Source organism: Tachysurus vachellii, chromosome 6, assembly GCF_030014155.1.
Source record: "Tachysurus vachellii isolate PV-2020 chromosome 6, HZAU_Pvac_v1, whole genome shotgun sequence".
NCBI classification, from domain to species: domain Eukaryota; kingdom Metazoa; phylum Chordata; class Actinopteri; order Siluriformes; family Bagridae; genus Tachysurus; species Tachysurus vachellii.
The window spans coordinates 5,253,036-5,271,879 of record NC_083465.1 but is presented as its reverse complement, the minus strand read 5'-3'; the positions used below and the strand labels follow the sequence as shown (position 1 = coordinate 5,271,879).

General features: G+C 37.2%; 1 long non-coding RNA gene across 1 annotated transcript in view; it reads right to left on the bottom strand.

Annotated features, from left to right (window-relative positions):
- Positions 1-17,669, bottom strand: part of LOC132846995 (uncharacterized) — a 43,924-nt gene extending 26,255 nt beyond the window's left edge. The window contains exon 1 of the long non-coding RNA XR_009648583.1: positions 17,550-17,669. This is a non-coding gene — a long non-coding RNA (uncharacterized LOC132846995). The remainder of the gene's footprint in view (positions 1-17,549) is intronic.
- Between the last annotated feature and the right edge of the window lie 1,175 nt (positions 17,670-18,844).

The following is an 18,844-nucleotide window of genomic DNA, read 5'->3' as shown; positions in this document are numbered from 1 at the left end:
TCCATTTAATGTTAAATAGATTTGATTTTAATGTAATGTTAAACTATTTGCTTCATTCATCTAATCAAGGTTTTATCTTTTAAGCATCTTTGTAGGCCAGTTGAAGAAGGCTGACATTTAAATAATTGTTCTAATTGAAGAACTATCTATAAGAACAATCTTATAGAACAATTCTATAATTGTGACGTTTAAATAATTCCACTGTCATGGAACTGCAAGGCTTACAAGTGACATATGCAGCAATGTAAATACGTACATTATTATTATGGAAATAAATAAGATCTTCAAAAAGATATTTTTCATTAAAAAGTCAAAATTCAATGTTTTTTTTTCACATTCAAAAATGTGATACCAGTAAAAGTGACATTATGCAGACAGATCCAAAGCTCAAACATTTGGTAAAATAAGAAGTAAATGAGTGAAAGCCTGAAACCTACCAGCTTATCACTTTCAGGTTTGATTTTTAACTTAAAGCTTAAGCCATTTTGACTTGCTTTCTTCTTAACCTTCATGTTGTCCCTGGGTCTTTTTGACCCCGCTGGAAGAATTTAATGTGTCATAACTTTGGTTTTCTTCCACATATTCGCCTGAAATTTACGAGGATTGTTCCAAATTATGAACTTTGCAAGCAAAATTAATTTTGTCTATTTTCATTGAACTATGTGTCCAGAACAGTATATACAACACGTTCGTGATCCTCTTGGGTCATTTTGACTCGGTCACATTTAGTGGGGCAATAGGTCACACTTTTGCCCTTTTCAGCGCAATGAACATACATACAGACACAAAAATGCACACGTAAAATGTCCACTAACACACGCACCGAAAACACACACTCACACCCCACACACACACAAATTGGGCATTGCATTTCATTAGGCCTCCAGGAAAAAAAAAAAAAAGCCAAACATTTGTAAATATTTCACACTTTTGATATGCCTTCGCCTAGCAGAGGGCAAAATATGATCTACCGAAATGATGCTACACACACACACACGCACGCACGCACGCACACACGCACACACACACAAGCATTGGGCATTGCAATTCATTAGGCCTCCAGAAAAAACAAAAGCTACTCATTTGTAAATATTTCACACTTGTCAGATGCATTTGTCCAGCTGGGGGCAAAATCTGATCTACCAAGAAGCTTCACACACAGAGTCAAACACTGTTCAAAGCATTGGACATTGCATTTCAGTTGGCCTCTAGACAAAACAAAGGCTACGTATTTTTAAACATTTCACACACATGCACGCGCGCGCACACATTCATATTTCTATAAAGAAGTTCAAAAATAAAATACATGTGTTTTGTAAATCATATTTGTTTCCTCTCTCTTATTTATACATTTAGTTGCATCAGTAAGCTTTGGCCTAGAGATATGCTGAGTAATGTTTGACATTCATCAGTCAGTGGTTATCCAAAATAATATTTAATAATTTCTGCTTATTTTACTCAAAACATGGCATAATTTTATAAGGTTTATCATTCATAAATTAAGTGTAATAAAAAAAACATGAGTCTAAAAAGTTTTATTCACATGAAATTATGCCATGTTTTTGAGTGGGGGTGGGGGTGTGTGTGTGTGTAGCCTGTTGTTGGTTGATCAGATGACATCAGGTGGGTAAAATACATATTAGAAGTGTAAAATAGATATTACACACAGAATGGTGATAATTGTAGAATTTTTGATTTATAAGCATTCAAGTCAATTTGGCCTGGAAAAAAAACAGGTTTTATTATTTGCTGACATTAAAAATGGTCAAAATGGTTTCAAAACAATCTCCTGCCCTTGAAATATACCAGCCTGTAATTGTGCATCAACTTTTGTGCCTCTATTGTGAAAATAATTCAAAATTCTTTTTTATTTTTTACTAATAAAATGAGGCATTTTTGCATATTAATGAGGTTTATTATACCAAATATGACAAAATTTTTGCAAAATATATGTTAATATGTTGGAAACAAGTTAGACTAAAAAGGTATTAAAAAAAAAAGGCTATCATATATAGTTCATTTTTTATAAGCAGTCAAAACAGACAAGGTCAAGTTGACTCAGCACTCCTAATTTGTATAGGAGGACAACACAAGGGTTAAGCACTAATTCCATCAGTCTCGTTCACCTTTTCTCTCTCCTCCTCCATACCCGTGTTTAGTAACGTTATTTTTATGTACCAAATGTACCTTTACACTCATAGCTTAATTAGAGCTCAATCAAATAAAAAAAAAAAATGACTGAACAGGTGAAATCCTTTCAGCTCAATGGTTGGTTGTGTTCATTAAAACAAAATTTGGTAAATTTTATTAGTTTTAAGGTTTCACTGCATCATGCATCTCTGGTAGGAAAGAACCAAATTATTGTATTTAAACCAAAGTAGCCAAAGTATCATAACCAAAGTATGACCCGGATATGTAATAGAGAATTGCAAGAAGGCCAGCTTAATTATTTTCCTATTTTGTTTTTACCAAAAAAAAACATTGTAAACAAATAAAAAGCTGCTTAGTTTCTTTTCCTATTTTCATTTTGAAGACCTACAGATATAATGGATAGGATGTGATTTATCCATTATACACACTTCTTTTTTACCATCTGATGAAGGTTTCTGCATGGCACTGAAATATTGTAGCATGTTAAATAAAAAAAAGAACCATGTTGCCATATTGGGTTTAAATTAAATCAATAATATACATCATATAAATATTATAATATATTCATAGTTGTTTTTTTTTTAACCCAACAGTACACATTTTCTCCTGCAAAATCCAAACAAATGCCTGAGGTTAAGCCTTTGTGTTCACACCAATGTCGCAAAGCACAGCAAAGGATCAACACAACTAATCTTCTGATGATTCAGGAATCCTTTCCAACTCATTTCACATGATTTAAATAATTCAAAGCTAAGGGTCTTAAAAATAATCTGCAGTCCCAAGAACAGTCAGCTTTCTGCCAGAGGATGGTCCCCAAACAAAGCTGCTTTTAATAAAGTGCAAAAATGTAAGCTTTATTGATAACCAATGGATTTGGTCTGCAATAACATTTAAAAAAAAGTGTAAGATGACTGGTGTGAAATCAGTTTTAGCCCAGCATGATTATTCTGATGAACAACAAAACAATGACAGCTGTGTCCCTGCTGAATAAACAGAATCACACCAGTCTGCAGTCATATCCTCCTTAAACCATGAGCCAAGTTACTGTCATGAACAAGTGGAGTCCAGGCTGTTGCTATTAAACCTCCTGCACCTTTAACCAGTTATTAATGTAGCGTATGTTGTACAAGTCTAGCCCCAATAACATGCATGCACACACCCACATTTTCAATCTCTGAGAGTTTAATTTGTCACTTCTTGTAACTAATTCATGAATTAATAAAACTTGTTAATTAGCGCTCTCAAAGAAAAAAATGACATTAAATAAGGTGACATCTGTTACTTAACAGCACAGTTTAAATAGGTGGAGTTTATAGTTTGTTGCAAGAATCAGGCAATATAAATTCAAACAAACATGATCTTTTGTCCAAGCGAAACGTTGACAAACGAGATAAATTAACAATTTTTCCACCAAACACAGCTAACCAACCTGACACACCACGTCTAAATCAAATATCTAATTAGGGAGCATGGCTGTCTCCGGTGAGAGCTACAGCCCCGCCATCATTAACAAAACTGTCAGTCGCTGCTGCAACCATGACATATCTGCAGAAAATCTTACTCAACAGTGAGAAGTAGCATCTATGAGAAAAAAAAAACGTAATTCCAGAAAACGTGAGCCTTTGTTCCCACGTCTTCATTTACTTTATTTAAAAGGTTAAGCGACAACTTCCAGAACAATACAGAAATTCAATGAATTGTGCAACACAACCAACAGAAAAGATGTTTCTAAAAGAAATGGTTCAAAGAGCCAAAAGTGAAGATAAATGTCTGGGGATAGGGAAAGAAGTATTCAAGACTGGATGCTCTTACTTGGTATTGCCATGTAATTGAGAATTATTTATAAACTGAAAGTAGAGACGGCATTTAGTTAAGCGATATGATACGAGTGTAATTTTATTAACTGAACTGCTCATATAATTAGAACGGAAAAGGATTTCACTGTAGCAGCAATGACCTACGAGGAACTTCTTCCAGTATGTAGTAATGGGGATAAATCATTGAAAAAACTATGTTAATTTATTATGTTCACAGTCAATCACTTGGAGCAATCTCCTAACCTCTTCTCACCTCATCATGTGCAGCCATGAAGTCATGATTCAGGTCTCTTCTCAGTACTTATTAGTAAAATGTACTGACTATAATCACTGGAAGTCTAAACTAAAGACCTGTATGTTTAGAAAATGCAGTGGGGCACGCAAACCGCCTCTAAACAGTCAGTTATAGCAATACCATGTAGGCTTAAAGGCTGTTTAACTCAAAACGATTGAGGAGATGGAAAAGTTCAATAAATCGTGTTACACCACTCCTTTTCCCACAAGATTAACATTTAACAAACACCAACTACAAACTATTATATTCATAGGATTTCTTGCTCTAGATGGTCAAGTCATTCTTCTAGAGTTTTATTTAAATATAGGTTCAAATGTTTACCTATAGTTTTTGTGGAGTTTATGTGCAATCAAACCCACTGGCACACAACTACACACACACCCACCAATTCTGAATTATTCAGTGAGGTGTACATTTACTTTTCTGGCAACTGGCCTTAGATTTTCATAATAATTCAATTTCAAGTCAACGTGGTTCCCAGGTAAACACACAGAACATGAGTATTCAACTAAAACATGAACCACAGGCAGTTGTCCTCCCCACATATTGACAGCTCTGCTACAGCATTTATTTAATTTTTTTTTCCTTTGTCCAAATTTCGGTTCTTAGACATACTTTCCTGGGCATGGTGACTGCGGTCAGCCAATTCAAGTTTCTGTGGTAATGTTCATATGCAGAAGATTGGGTTGGATGATGTTATGGTATTCTTTAAGAGCAATTCGGTGCAGTGAGGTTTTTTCACTTTAGGTTTTCATTATGGTAAATTGGATTAGGTAAGTGCAAGCCAAAACCGAGCAGTCCCATGCTTCATTACACACAATAAGGAGCGAACATCTGCTGCTTTCTCATCATGCTGATTGTTTGTGGAAACCTGAAAAGTAGCCACACACAAACAAAAACAATCACACCAGTGAAGCTCCCGACATGCTACTTCATACAAGCCTTCTCAAATGCGCTACATTTGCTAAGAGTACAGGACTAAAGACAGTTTCCTGAGTGATCTGAGGCATGCTGTGTGTTTGTGTAGTACACACACTACTGACCTGGAAGACATCAGCATTCACTCTGGAATTACAATAGAAGCCAAGGGCAAAGGATCTTGCTCAAACAAGAACTTGTGCATGTAACGCCAGTGGCATGGAATACAATCGTTTGTTTATATATTGAAGTAATCATAGAAACATGGAGAGCCAATTGAAATGGGACACAAACATCCAGGTACAGAAGACAAGCTTTAATTTACATGCAATGTTTTTACTGTGTAGATAATTTATAATCATCATTACAAGCATGTGATAAATGTTTCTCGTGGCACCTTTCATTTCTGCCAGATGTTCTATGTAACGAACACTTCATTATGACCGCTATATTCGCTCATAAAAATGCATGTGCTTTGAGTATGTTTGTACAATAAAAATGAATTTCATCCTTTTGGTTTATTCTTCCCGATTTCATGATAACTACCACCACATCTTTGCAGGCTGCCACTTACACATCATCACGAAGCTGAATGTGAAAAGACTGCTAGCTGCTTTATTCTGTTTTTAGAGTAAAGTGTTTGCTCTGCCATTAGGAGTGTAAATCTCCCTCTGTCAGATGCAGTGTATAATATGGACAAAAACTATGCCAGACATTTAATACACTTCAGTATCCTACTGAAGATTTTGTTGAACACTGATGCAACTGGATTAAGCTTTGATTTAAGAGGAGTCCAAAAAAACAGCAGTTGAAGGAAATAGTTAACTATAATGTTTACAGGAAATAACTTGTTTCACAGATGTTCCAGAAAATTACATGTATATAATTATGTACAGAAAAAACAAAACAGGGGGTTATTATAGACTATCCTGTACTTTTGATTGCAATACAAGCTTTCCCTTTTTGATTCAAATTGTATCTAGATTTGTTAATCAACACTGCAGAAGGGAGGGATGCAGAGGGAGGTGTTCAGTACCAGCAGACTAAAGTCTATGAACAGCAGTTGTACGCAAGTGTCTTTATTGTCCAGGTGGGTGAGGATTACTGTAAACGAATGGCTGTGGCAATCGCATCATCTGTGGAGCGGTTTGGACAATATGCAAACTGTAGGGGGTCAGGGAGTGTGGTTACTGGGTCTTGATGTGCCTCATGACGAGCTTCTCGAAGCACTTCATAACAATGGGCGTGAGTGCGACAGGACGATAGTCATTGAGGCAGGACACTGTAGACTTCTTTGGGATGGGGACGATGGTGGTTGTCTTGAGGCACGTAGGAAGAACAGCGCTGCTCAGGAAAATGTTGCAGATGTCAGAAACGACATCCGCTATTCCTTGAGCACCCTGCCAGGAATGTTGTCTGGGCCAGCAGACTTCCGTGGGTTAACTCTGCATAGAGTTCTCCTCTCGTTGGCCGTGGATAGACAAGAGTACCTGATCGTTTGCCAATACGTTGTTCTGCACCTGAAACCGAACGTAGAAGTCATCCAGCGCATCTGGGAGGGAGGCATCACTATCACAGGCAGGTGAAGCTGTCTTGTAGTTTGTGATGTATGCCCTGCCACATGCGCTGGGTGTCTCCGCTGTCCTGGACGTGGCTGTCTGGGCATGTGCGTGCTTTGCTTCTCTGATAGCCTGTTCTGAAGGATAATTCTCTAGTCTTCAGCAGGGTACGCACTTTAGCCATCCACAGCTTCTGGTTGGAGCGTGTGGAGATGGTTTTAGAGACGATCACATCATCAATGCACTTGCTAATGTAGCTGGTCACTGATGTCGTGTACTCCTCCAGGTTGAGTCGGCGATGGTTGCAGCCTCCCTGAAGATGTTCCAGTCAGTGCACTCAAAGCAGTCCTGAAGAGTAGAGGTGCCTCCTGCTGGCCAGGTTTTCACCTGCTTCAGAACCGGTTTAGAGCGTTTGACGAGTGGTCTGTATGCTGGAATTAGCATAACAGAGATGTGGTCTGAGTAGCCAAGGTGGGGGCAGGGCCGGGAATGTTTGTGTAAACAAGATCCAGTGTGTTTTTCCACATACTGTTAGTCCGGATCGGGAACAGCATCTCCAGAACCACCACACTTAGTACTGGAGCACCTCAGGACTGCGTGCTCAGCCCACTACTGTTCACCTTGCTGACTCACAACTGTGCAGCAATGCACAAATCGAACCATATCATCAAGTTCGCCGATGACACGACCAAAGTGGGTCTCATCAGCAATAACGGCGATTCTGCATACAGAGAGGAGGTGCAACAGCTAACTGCCTGGTGTAGAGCAAACAACCTGTCTCTGAACATTGATAAAACTAAAAAGATGGTTGTTGACTTCAGTAGAGCACAGAGCGAGCACTCTTTTCTATACATCGACGGATCATCTGTAGAGATCATTAAGCACACCAAATTTCTTGGTGCTCATCAAGCGAAGAACTTCACCTGGTCACTCAACACCAGCTCCATCACCAAGAAAGCCCAACAGTGTCTCTACTTCTAGCGTTAGTTGATCATTGGAGTCCCTCGATCATGGACATTTACACCACACGCTGCATCTGCAAAGCCAACAGCATTGTAGATGACCCCACACAGCCCTCACACACACTTCACCTTCCTGCTATCTGGAAAAAGTTACCGAAGCATTCGGGCCCTCATGACCAGACTGTATAACAGTTTCTTTCCACAAGCCATCAGACTCCTCAATAACTGAAATGAACTGTACTGGCCTACAACAAATACACACTCTTTCAATAGACATCCATGTCTACAGCATCACTATATCAAACTGTTTACATACTGTTTTGCACTGTTTTTGCTCTTTGCACATGCTGTCTAACATTTCAGTCAATTGCTGTTTTGCACACTACCTCATGTAACTGCTGCTAGAATACTAATGTGTTTATTCCAGTATTTCTGCACATGCAATATTGATTGAACATACAGTATTTACACTGGTTAGGGCTGTTTTTGTGTATTGTCTTTAGTCATGTGTCTTGTATTTTTTGTTTGCACTGTCTTTTTGTCTTGTCTTACACTGTTTGCAACAGGTTGCACAGATGCACTTTATGTGGCTAGTACTACTTACTTAAGCCCTCAGCTCAGTCTGTTTTATGTAGCATCATGGTCCTGCAGGAACGTTGTCTCATTTCACGGTGTACTGCATATATATGGTCGAAATGACAATAAAAGCTTCTTGACTTGACAATCCCAGGCTGATATTCAGATTTTTTTCTTCTTTAAACATTTACCTTCCACTTTCTATTTTCCAAAGCTTGGAGGTTTGATGGAATTTATTCCTCAATTAAAAATGTAATTTTAAGCATCTACAAAAATATTTTAATTTATATATTGTATTAGTATAAATATCCAAAAATCTACCAATACAGACCAACTATTTTTTTATAAACCATGTTGTTTTTATGCTGTATAAATGATGCACATTTGTGTTACAGTGCAGCTTTCTATATATTAACCAGTTGTTTTCAGTGCATAATACTCCACTGTTTAAAGTGGGTATGAAATAAAAATGCATAATTTCATCATGTTAAAATAAGGTGGGGGGGAAGAGAGTGTTATATTCATGAAAAATAACCTTTACAAAGTCATTTTACATCAAATAATTAAAAACATACTGGTTTCTTGACAAACGTCTGCTCACAGCCATACTTCCTCCATTAATAGCTCTCCTAGCAGCATTTCTGTCTGGCCAGACGGCGGTATAGTGATCATGAATATTTGTTAAGAGAGCAGTGAGTAACATGTCTGACAGGTCTTGCATTGAGGTCACTGGTAACCTGCGCTACATTATTATGTCTGGTTCTCTCTGCTGGGCCATTGCTGGGCTCAGTGATGGAGCTGAACTCAAACTGTTCCTGACAGTAAATGGGAGTTTTAAAGTACCAAGGGCACATGTGACCTGAATATCAGAAGTAAAATCAGCATTGATTAGAGAGCAGAAAAAGGCAACAAAAACCTCTAGACAAGTAATGACACAGAACTCTTTACTTGTGTGAAAAAAAAAGCGTAATAAAATTACCCGTCTAGACCCAACAGCTGCTTGTGCATGGTCAGTGAATTGTATTAATTCAGCATTCTTTGCTAAGCTTCATCAATAATAATGTAATGATGGCTGATAATCTAAAGATGTAAAGACTGATTTTTGGCTGACATATACATACACACGAATCGTTATATTTTTCCATCACCCCCTCAGGTCATGGCCCAACTTCCATGGCAGCTCCATGTTCGTAAAAACCTAATATCATGCACCACTGAACCTTCTTTGAATTTGCTTCTGTGGCAAAACTGTTTGTAATGTGAAAGTGACAGTCATTGTGCATGGTGTCTTAGAAATACATGAACAATGATCTTAATGCATGGCCATAATGTTTCAGTGGCTTGATTTCAGCCGTTATTACAAGTGTTGTCATGTCCTTCCAAGTATTACTTTCAGCTTAAACCTCAGTGAAGTCTGACCTTCATCGGTCATTGGCTAGTTCATCGGGCAGCATTGGTTTTTCTCTCTAACGTGTCTTCAGTGTCCGTTCAGTGACGCTACAGCTTACCTCAGTTACTCCAGATACTTCTTTTTTCTGCCACTCTCAATAATATTCTTGCTGGTCTTCCATGACACACAATTCAGGATGGCTGTCATGTTTAGAAAAAAAAGTGTCACATCTGCTAGACTTTCAAATTGGCTGCTATGTGGGTGAATTCTAATGAGCTATTACACAGCACTCTTGTGGCACAGATGAAATGAAAGGCAACATGCATTACTTGAGGTGGGAAGCAGAGCTGGTGTTCTCTTTCACAGTCAGTGACAACCAACCACATGGACAGACAGACAGTCTTTAGGCTAGCATCACAGTCTAAACCAGGGGTCACCAACCTTTTTTAAGACTGAGGGCTACTTCAAGGGAACTGAGTAGTACGAAGGGCTACCTGTGTGATACAAACTTCCTCAATAGCAAAATTGCACAGATCACTTTTTAATATCAATGATATTATTATTATTATTATTATTATTATTATTATTAATAATAATAATAATAATAATAATAATAAGGTGAAGAGACTGCTCACATGTCAATGTTAATTATTCCCCACAATTATTAACAATGATTTATACAACAATGACGGTAGGAATATTTAAACATGCAACATTTATTTATGTTTATCTGTTCCAACATTTGAGTCAGGAAGTAATGTCAAGGAAATCATTAATCAAGTCACAACAAGTTATCTAGTCTTTTTTGAACAATTTTTCACATTTCCGTGCACCATTTTTAGTTTAATGTTATAGTGTTTTCAATGAACACATGTTATCTCTTCTTTGTCTGTAAATGTCTGTTAGTGGGAAGCCTGGCACTGCATTCTGCTCACCATTGTACTGTAATCTGGTGAATAATTTGACACTGCCAGTCTGAGTGAGTCTTGTAAATGTGCATCAGTAAGGCGTGTTCTGTGTTAGTTCTTGATAAAGTTCATGTTAGAAAAGGCTGATTCACAGAGATAGGTTGAACCAAAAAGGCAGGCAACTTTCATAGCTGCTGTGCATACACCACTGTATTTTTCTGAGTCCACAAGGCACAAAAAGTTTGATGCAGACTGATGGGCTTTGAGGCGAAGGTCATTTTGCAACGTTAGGCTCTTTACCTGTCCAGCATCCAAGTTGAACAGAGCACTTAGTTGCTCAGCAGTGCATGCCATGTCCACTTGCACGAAAGGATTTTTAACGTCTTTTTCTGTCCTTAATGCGCTGCCGGGTGGGTAGTTAGCATTGAAACTTTCGTGACACGTACTGAAGTGTCTTGCCACATTGTGCCGCTTTGCCGTCGCAACAGTCGTCCCGCAAATGAGACACGCACACTTTTCTTTGACTGGGGTAAAAAGAACTCTTCCTCCCAAACACCGTGAAAATGGTATGTTTTCTGCCATGTTTTTGGGGGTAAATCACAACTGACTCCTCATTGTTGCTGCACCGCTTCCTTGTGTCAGGAGTCGGACGTGACGTGCGAGCAATATTGACATCTGACTTCAGAAAAGGCCAGAGTTTGATATATACATAAAACATTTGTTTTAAATTAAATAAAATGAAATTAAATAGTCATTTTAAAATCTACATTAATGCAAGCATTTTTTATTCAAAAACTACAGCAAGAAAATTTTTTTAGACGGAACTATATTTCTATTTTTAGAACATGCCTCGCGGGCGCCTTAAGTGCTCCTTGCGGGCGACCAGGTGCCCGCGGGCACCGCGTTGGTGACCCCTGGTCTAAACCCTAGAACATACCAAAAGTGTTCCAGACTCAATTTAGTTTAACAGTTACAGGATATTACATTATTTGGATCTTTAAGAGGGATTGACATTGGTCAATTTATCAAATACTGAGTGAAGAAACAAAACATAACATTTCCAAATAGGGTAAATATTTTAATTGTCAATTGACTGAATGAGTCAATCAATTAACTAACTTAAATCTGACTTCTAAATAAGATTAGTAATCAGCTTATCTTACAACCAACTTCAATTAGAAGTGAGGAACTACTTTTCAGATAAAAGAAACATGAAATTCATTCATTCATTTTCTACCGCTTATCCGAACTACCTCGGGTCACGGGGAGCCTGTGCCTATCTCAGACGTCATCGGGCATCAAGGCAGGATACACCCTGGACGGAGTGCCAACCCATCGCAGGGCACACACACACTCATTCACTCACACAATCACACACTACGGACAATTTTCCAGAGATGCCAATCAACCTACCATGCATGTCTTTGGACCGGGGGAGGAAACCGGAGTACCCGGAGGAAACCCCCGAGGCACGGGGAGAACATGCAAACTGCACACACACAAGGCAGAGACGGGAATCGAACCCCCAACCCTGGAGGTGTGAGGCGAACGTGCTAACCACTAAGCCACCGTGCCCCCCAGAAACATGAAATTTCTTAATTTAAATAAAGTTTTTCCCTATTTCATCTAAACTGTACCTAATCACACACATTCATCACTGATAACCTAAATTAAAAATAAAATAAAACTTGAACAGATTCATAAAAGTATGAAATTAAATAATCATATTTTACTACATCAGCATCAGTCAAGCGACTTGAATCAAATGTAATACAAGGTTTCAGTCACCTAGCAGGAGTTTTCAGCTGTTTTTGTATTCAGCATCTGTGCTTATAAAAGGCAGCTCTGCTTTGTGCAGAATGTATTGTAGCCTGCTTTCACTTTTTAGAGTAAGTGTTTTCATTTCACTCTTTGCTGCAATCAAAGCTGAATCTTGTCCTTGAATTTTCTAATCAGTAACACTGTCATGATACACACTTTTTCCACATTTGGCTTTTGTCTTTTTTCCATTCCACTTTTTGTTATCTAAACAGAAACCTATGTTGTGTAAAATCTATTTTATCAAATATATTCCACTCCCGTAGCATCATAAAACACACATGACCCTTTGCAACGTGATTGACAACTTAGACCTACTGCCTTTATTGTTGTTACTTTCTCCCCTTATTTTCAACACTTTCAGTATCACATCTTACACTATGGGGCCTATAGAATGTAGAAACCTGACTTAACCATCACAGCCATACTGTATGTGACTATAAGGCCATAAGGTGAAATCATACAATTCTCTAGATTATCTTTGTATACCGTTTGTATTAGGACATCCTTTAACTAGAATTCAGATACTCAAACCTGTTTAATCATGACAGTGTCCCCATGCAGAAAGCAAGGTCAATAAAGACATGGTTTACAAAGGTTCGTGCAGTGGCCCAAGTCCTGAACGTTTTCTGGATTAATTGTAACGCTGCCTGTTCTCTAGTCCTCAACACTTGACGCTGTGGCCCAACGCACTAATGCTCTTGTGGCTAGTCTAGTGAAATCAATGTGCTCTACTAGTGTAGTACAAATCTAGTTGAACACCTTCCCAGATTATAAACAGGAAAGTGGACACCAACCCAGTTTTAATGCCTACGGACTTGGAATGAGCATATACAAGTGCGATGGACAGGGGTTCCCAAACATCTGGCCATACATGACATCTGTAACCATAAAAATGACTATTAATAATTATTATTATTATTATTATTATTATTATTATTATTATTATTATTAGCTTACAGAAAAGCCTGCCCTTTACACCCATGCATCATAATGAAACTTTACCATAGCAAACAAGCTGCGAATAAACCACTTTCCCATTTCCGTTCTACTCCCCTTAATGTATTTAACTGCTGAAGCACCAATGTCAACCACATCCAATTTCAAGAGAAGTATGAGAACAAAGACTGATGGCAGATATTAATAACTCGCTATGGCTTACATTTGAGCCACCATTTCTCCATGGTAACCTTCAATTACTGCACGTCCATGCACTCCACGCAACATTTAGAATGCCATGTACTATTATGCTCTTGCCCATCCTCATGCTCGACAATGGACAAAAGCGTTATTGCATTTCTGAATAGCAAAGCGACAAAGAGGAATATTTAAACAAGTTCTAAATGTACCCAGGATGTACCTTCTACCTTAGGTGCTGGGGACCAGTATGCATTATTACATATTATTATAACTCACTCCATCAAAAATAATTTATTTTACAGAGGGGGGGAAAAAAAAGGACATTAATACATTTTTATTTGTTCCAGACTATAACACAGTAAGGAATAAAACAGTAAACCGTTCTGGGGGTTAGGGGTGTCAGATAATGTCCAAGGGGGTCTGTCAGAAATCATAATTGTGTGCAGTTGCTAAGTCAGTCTCTCTCATTTGTCCTGATTGGCTGCAGCTCCTGCCAGTCACTGTATGTATGTGTATATTATATATATATATATATATATATATATATATATATATATATATATATATATATATATATATATATATATATATATATACACACACAGTCTTTCAGGACTGAAGTTGAAGCATAACACTTGAGGTATCTGTGCTATTGTGCTAAACACATGGCAACTACTCATATTTAGACAGAGTGACAACTCACAGCAGCTCAGGAACAGCTTACTGTAAAGCATTTTTATTTTTCTCATGACTATTTTTTTTTCTTAACTTGTTAATTAAAAATCATATGCACTGTCACCTTCTCATACAGAGCCTATAGACTTGTATGCAAAAACACCCACAATAGAAAATAAAATCATCTTTTTATGTTTCTGTACAATATTCATGAGGCCAACATATGTTATTACTGACATTTATCGAAGCAACAATAAGCAACAAAACAGATATAGATCAAGACTGGAGAAACACCCAATTCAATACGACTCAAGTAAATTCACCAGAGCTGGAGAATTATGGTAACAGCCGTTAAGATGTTTTATATATTTCTTAAATAAATGAAACAGAAGTAAAAAAAAAAAAAAAAAAAAAAAGAAAAAAAAAAAAAGATATTGGTATTGCAATGTAGAGAATGCTTCATCCAGCCGACAGAGACATTTAATGCTTAATAAATCCGTTATCCGATACAAAATCTGATGCGCATATGTTAATTTCTGGGATCTGGGAGATCTCTGTACCACAATGCAAGAGATGGTTTTATAATTGGTTTAGGGGTTCAACTGGAACTTAGGCCATCCTTAAAAATATTTTGGTTTGCAGTAACAGTAAAAAAAGTGGCGGTAGGTAGGTCTATATTTTTTTCCCAAGTTTCATTTAAAAAAAAAAAAAAAAAAAAAAAAAAAAAAGTGCAATGTTGGTGATTACTTAGGTATGAATTTAAACAAATTACCATATCGTGATGTCACTGACTGGGTCTTCAACCCATGCCTTCGGGCGCATCATTGCAAACCTCATTTTGATGCAGGCTATATAGACCACAAACAAATTTGTTTGAACGGTGACCACGAACATTTTGTTTACTGCAGCTGCAGCCATCATTACCAAGCGCGAACCGTTGACTCTGACAGTGAATGAGAGTATGAGACGACGCGAAAGCACAGGCCATAGTGTGACATCCGTTAATCAATAGTGACGTCACGGGTTTTTATTTAAAAGAAAGTACGTAGCCTTCGTTTGTATGTAGGCCTAGGCAATTTAGATATTTACAATACTCACTAAAATATAATTAATATTTATTTCATTGCTTTTGTATTAGTTGTTTGAAGAGTAAAAAAAAAAATTGGTCGGTCTTAACGCAAATGTACAACCGGCAAGTCGGTCGGACTTAAAGCAAAAAAAATAATAATAAATTTGAGTAGGTCTTAAATTGACAGGTTCGGTCGGGTTACGGCAAACAAGAATATTTTTAAGGATGGCCTTACATAGCATGTATGTTACACTTATATCAGACATGGATAAAAGCAATTTATCTACAGTACATGCAATTCACATAAGAAAAACAACAAAAACCCAGAAACCACAGACCTTCCCAGCAGCAGTTTAAGTGTTGTCCACAGACCTTGTTACTAAAAAGGTTGAACTTCAACAAACTGCCCAGAACACGTTTATATCCAAGTCAGCTTCATCTCCTCCTTCTCATCTCTTCCTGTCTTAATTAACGTTCTGTTTCAGCAATAATAACTGCAAATTCTAAGAGGAAGCAGTAGCTATCATTTGCTTTGGCATACAGGTCAACCCATTAAAGTCACTCTTGGCTGGGTTGCATGGCCACTTGTCATTCCGGCGGAATCTTAATGAGAATGACATTTACTCATTAGATATGCCATGTTTCAGGTGATCAAGATTAATGTGTTCATACTCTGTGTAGCATTTAATTATTTTTAATTCAGGGAAATTTCAGCTTTCCTGAACAGACAGTGGGTAATTATTTGCATAAGCGTTCTTCTGTACCCCAACTGTGACATTAAAGCCTTATGTTTAATTCCGTAAAGGCCTGGGTAGGATAACGATATAGTTTGCATTCAGAACCGCATACGTCCATGCTTATACCAATTCAAACATTTTTACCGAATACAAGGTTGCTAGCATGGAGAAATGTGTCAACCATGCCATTGGAAAAAAGGTCTGAACATAGAGACAGAGTGAATTCAGGTAATGGATAGTAAACGGTACAGTATATAAGCAGTACAAAATACCATTCAATACAGCCATGAGTGTAATACAAATATTTAGATAATTTCCAGGAATTATCATTCTGCCCACTGAGAAGCAGGGTGGATGAGGCAATATAAATATTTCACATTCAAAGAACTCAACAAAGCAGCACAGTTTAGTTGATTCTTAGGTTTGTCAAGTTTTAAATTCAAATATTAGGTACCATCTAAATAAGAGCAAATTGATGGGAACGGCTCTTCCTGTGCACAACTCATAAAACAGGATGTAATGTCTGCCCATGCACATCACTTGATATCAGAGAAGAAAGAGTACCTGATCCTAAATGTAATTCTAATATTTAAACACTGTGGTTGTTTGCATCAACGTACATGTGCTCCTAATAAAATGACCAACGTATAACATGCGGAAACAGTTCAAGAGCTTCAGCTAACATTCACATCAAACAAGGAAGGGGACAAAATGAGATTTCTGTGAACTGCTGATCTCCTGGGCCACACAAGTCCCTAAAGTTTACAAAGAACATAGTAAACAATGCCTTGTTGATGAGAGAGGTCAGAGGAAAATGAACAGGGGCCTGTTTCAGAAAGGAGGTTTAACCAACTCTGAGTTTAAACTTGAACTCTGAGTTGACAAACCCTGAGTTGGGAAACTGAGTTTTCGGTTACAGAACAGCTGAAAAGAGAGTTAGTTGACTGACTGAGTTAAGCGCGTTTAAAAAGCCATTATCAATGGAGCGCAGATATAACGAGTCACCATGGCAACAGCGTCAGACAAAAGAAAAGTCTGCATATTTCTCGTCAGCAGAACCGGAAGTGCTTATGCAAGTGTATGGAGAATATGAACACGTATCTAAAAAAAAAACGCAACACTGCTGTATAAAACAATAGTGGATTTAACATCAAATTTTAAAAAGGTGTATTTTAAAAATGTATTCTAATTATATATATATATTTATATATATATATATATATATAAAAAAGAATACAATTTTAAAATACACCTTTTAAAATTTGATGTTAAATCCACTGTTGTTTGTACCTCAAAAATGTGCCTCATGTGTTTAATCAATATTCATGTTTGTATTTTAAAATGTTTGATATTTTACAGTACAGAAATTGATGTTAATTATAGGTGGTGTGGTCTGTTTGTGTTTATCAGTGGACACTACAGTACACAACAGGAAAAATCAGCTATATCAAAACATTTAACACTCAAACATCACTGGGTTAAATTGAGCCATTTTATCATGTCAGTGGCAAATGAGAGAGAAGTGAAAACTTACCAGGCTCGAAGGGAAACACAGGTTTTCGAAGCCAGGTGGTTTCATTGGCGGTGAAAAAACCATGAGTTTTTATTTTAGCATTCTGTTTTTTCTTCGTTATTTACTTTTACGCTTCAATACCTGTCTCAGGGCAAACGGAGAAAGACGCAGGTGCAGCTTGATTGAAATGCGACGCCCCACCGGCAGCTCATTTGCATAGGCTCGCCCAAAAAACTCCATAAAAGGAAAAGCTCAACGGAACAAATACACATCAAAAGTAAACCTCGCAGAAATAAGACTCCATATATGGTAAACTCAAAGGGACAAATGTACATAAAAGGTATCACTTAGAGAGGGGAAAAAACTAAGAGGCAAAACTTACAGTGAGGCAAAATAGGAACAAAATGCTGGCCAGAAGTGTTTAGGTTTCGTCTTATTATTACATTAATTGATACCTCTAATCTTATTGGTTGACATAAAGATGACTTAAAAGTAAGGTTTTTGGATAGTATATAAAACATGTAATACTGTATAGGTCTACTATTATCAAACTATTTTTCACTATTTTGTTTATTTTCATGGATAATTTATCTTTATTTTTACTTATGAGTATATTATACAATACCGATTCCCAACCGACGTGTTCTAGAGCCACGTTGAATTTATTTTTTATTTGTAATTAAGCAACTGATTCAACTCTTGAGGTCCATGGTAATTAGCTCAGGATTTGAAAAAGGTATGTTCATGTAGAGAAAACACCAATTTTATCTGCGGAGAGGTACTAGAGATCCAGGGTTGGGAAATTCTACCTAAAGGGCAAACTGGAGAACCTTATTCATTTAAGTGTCTTGGCATGCAGCATGTTGTTCGATGCACTGCTGGATGTTGGATGCCTGCTAATTGGCACACTATCAAAAGTGGGCTTGTGGGCTAATTATCAGTAACCTTCCTGTTGATTTAAAATTCCTTGTTGATTTATCTGCTTTGCTGTTAACCAGAATTCATAAAGTAAGTATTGCTTGCTGGGAGGAGACTTTATACAGTGAAGCACTTGATTGATTACTCATTCATTTAAATCGCTGAAGAAACATGACACCTTCAATTTATTTGTGAATAGAATGGCATTTTGTTCTGAGATGTTTGTCTGGGAAAAGGTCATTTGTATATATATATATATATATATATATATATATATATATATATATATATATATATATATATATATATATATAAGTATTACATTAAGAAAATTGAAACACACTGCCTCAATATCCCTTGTAAAAGTGTGAAATCATAATCCTTAATGTGAGCATTTT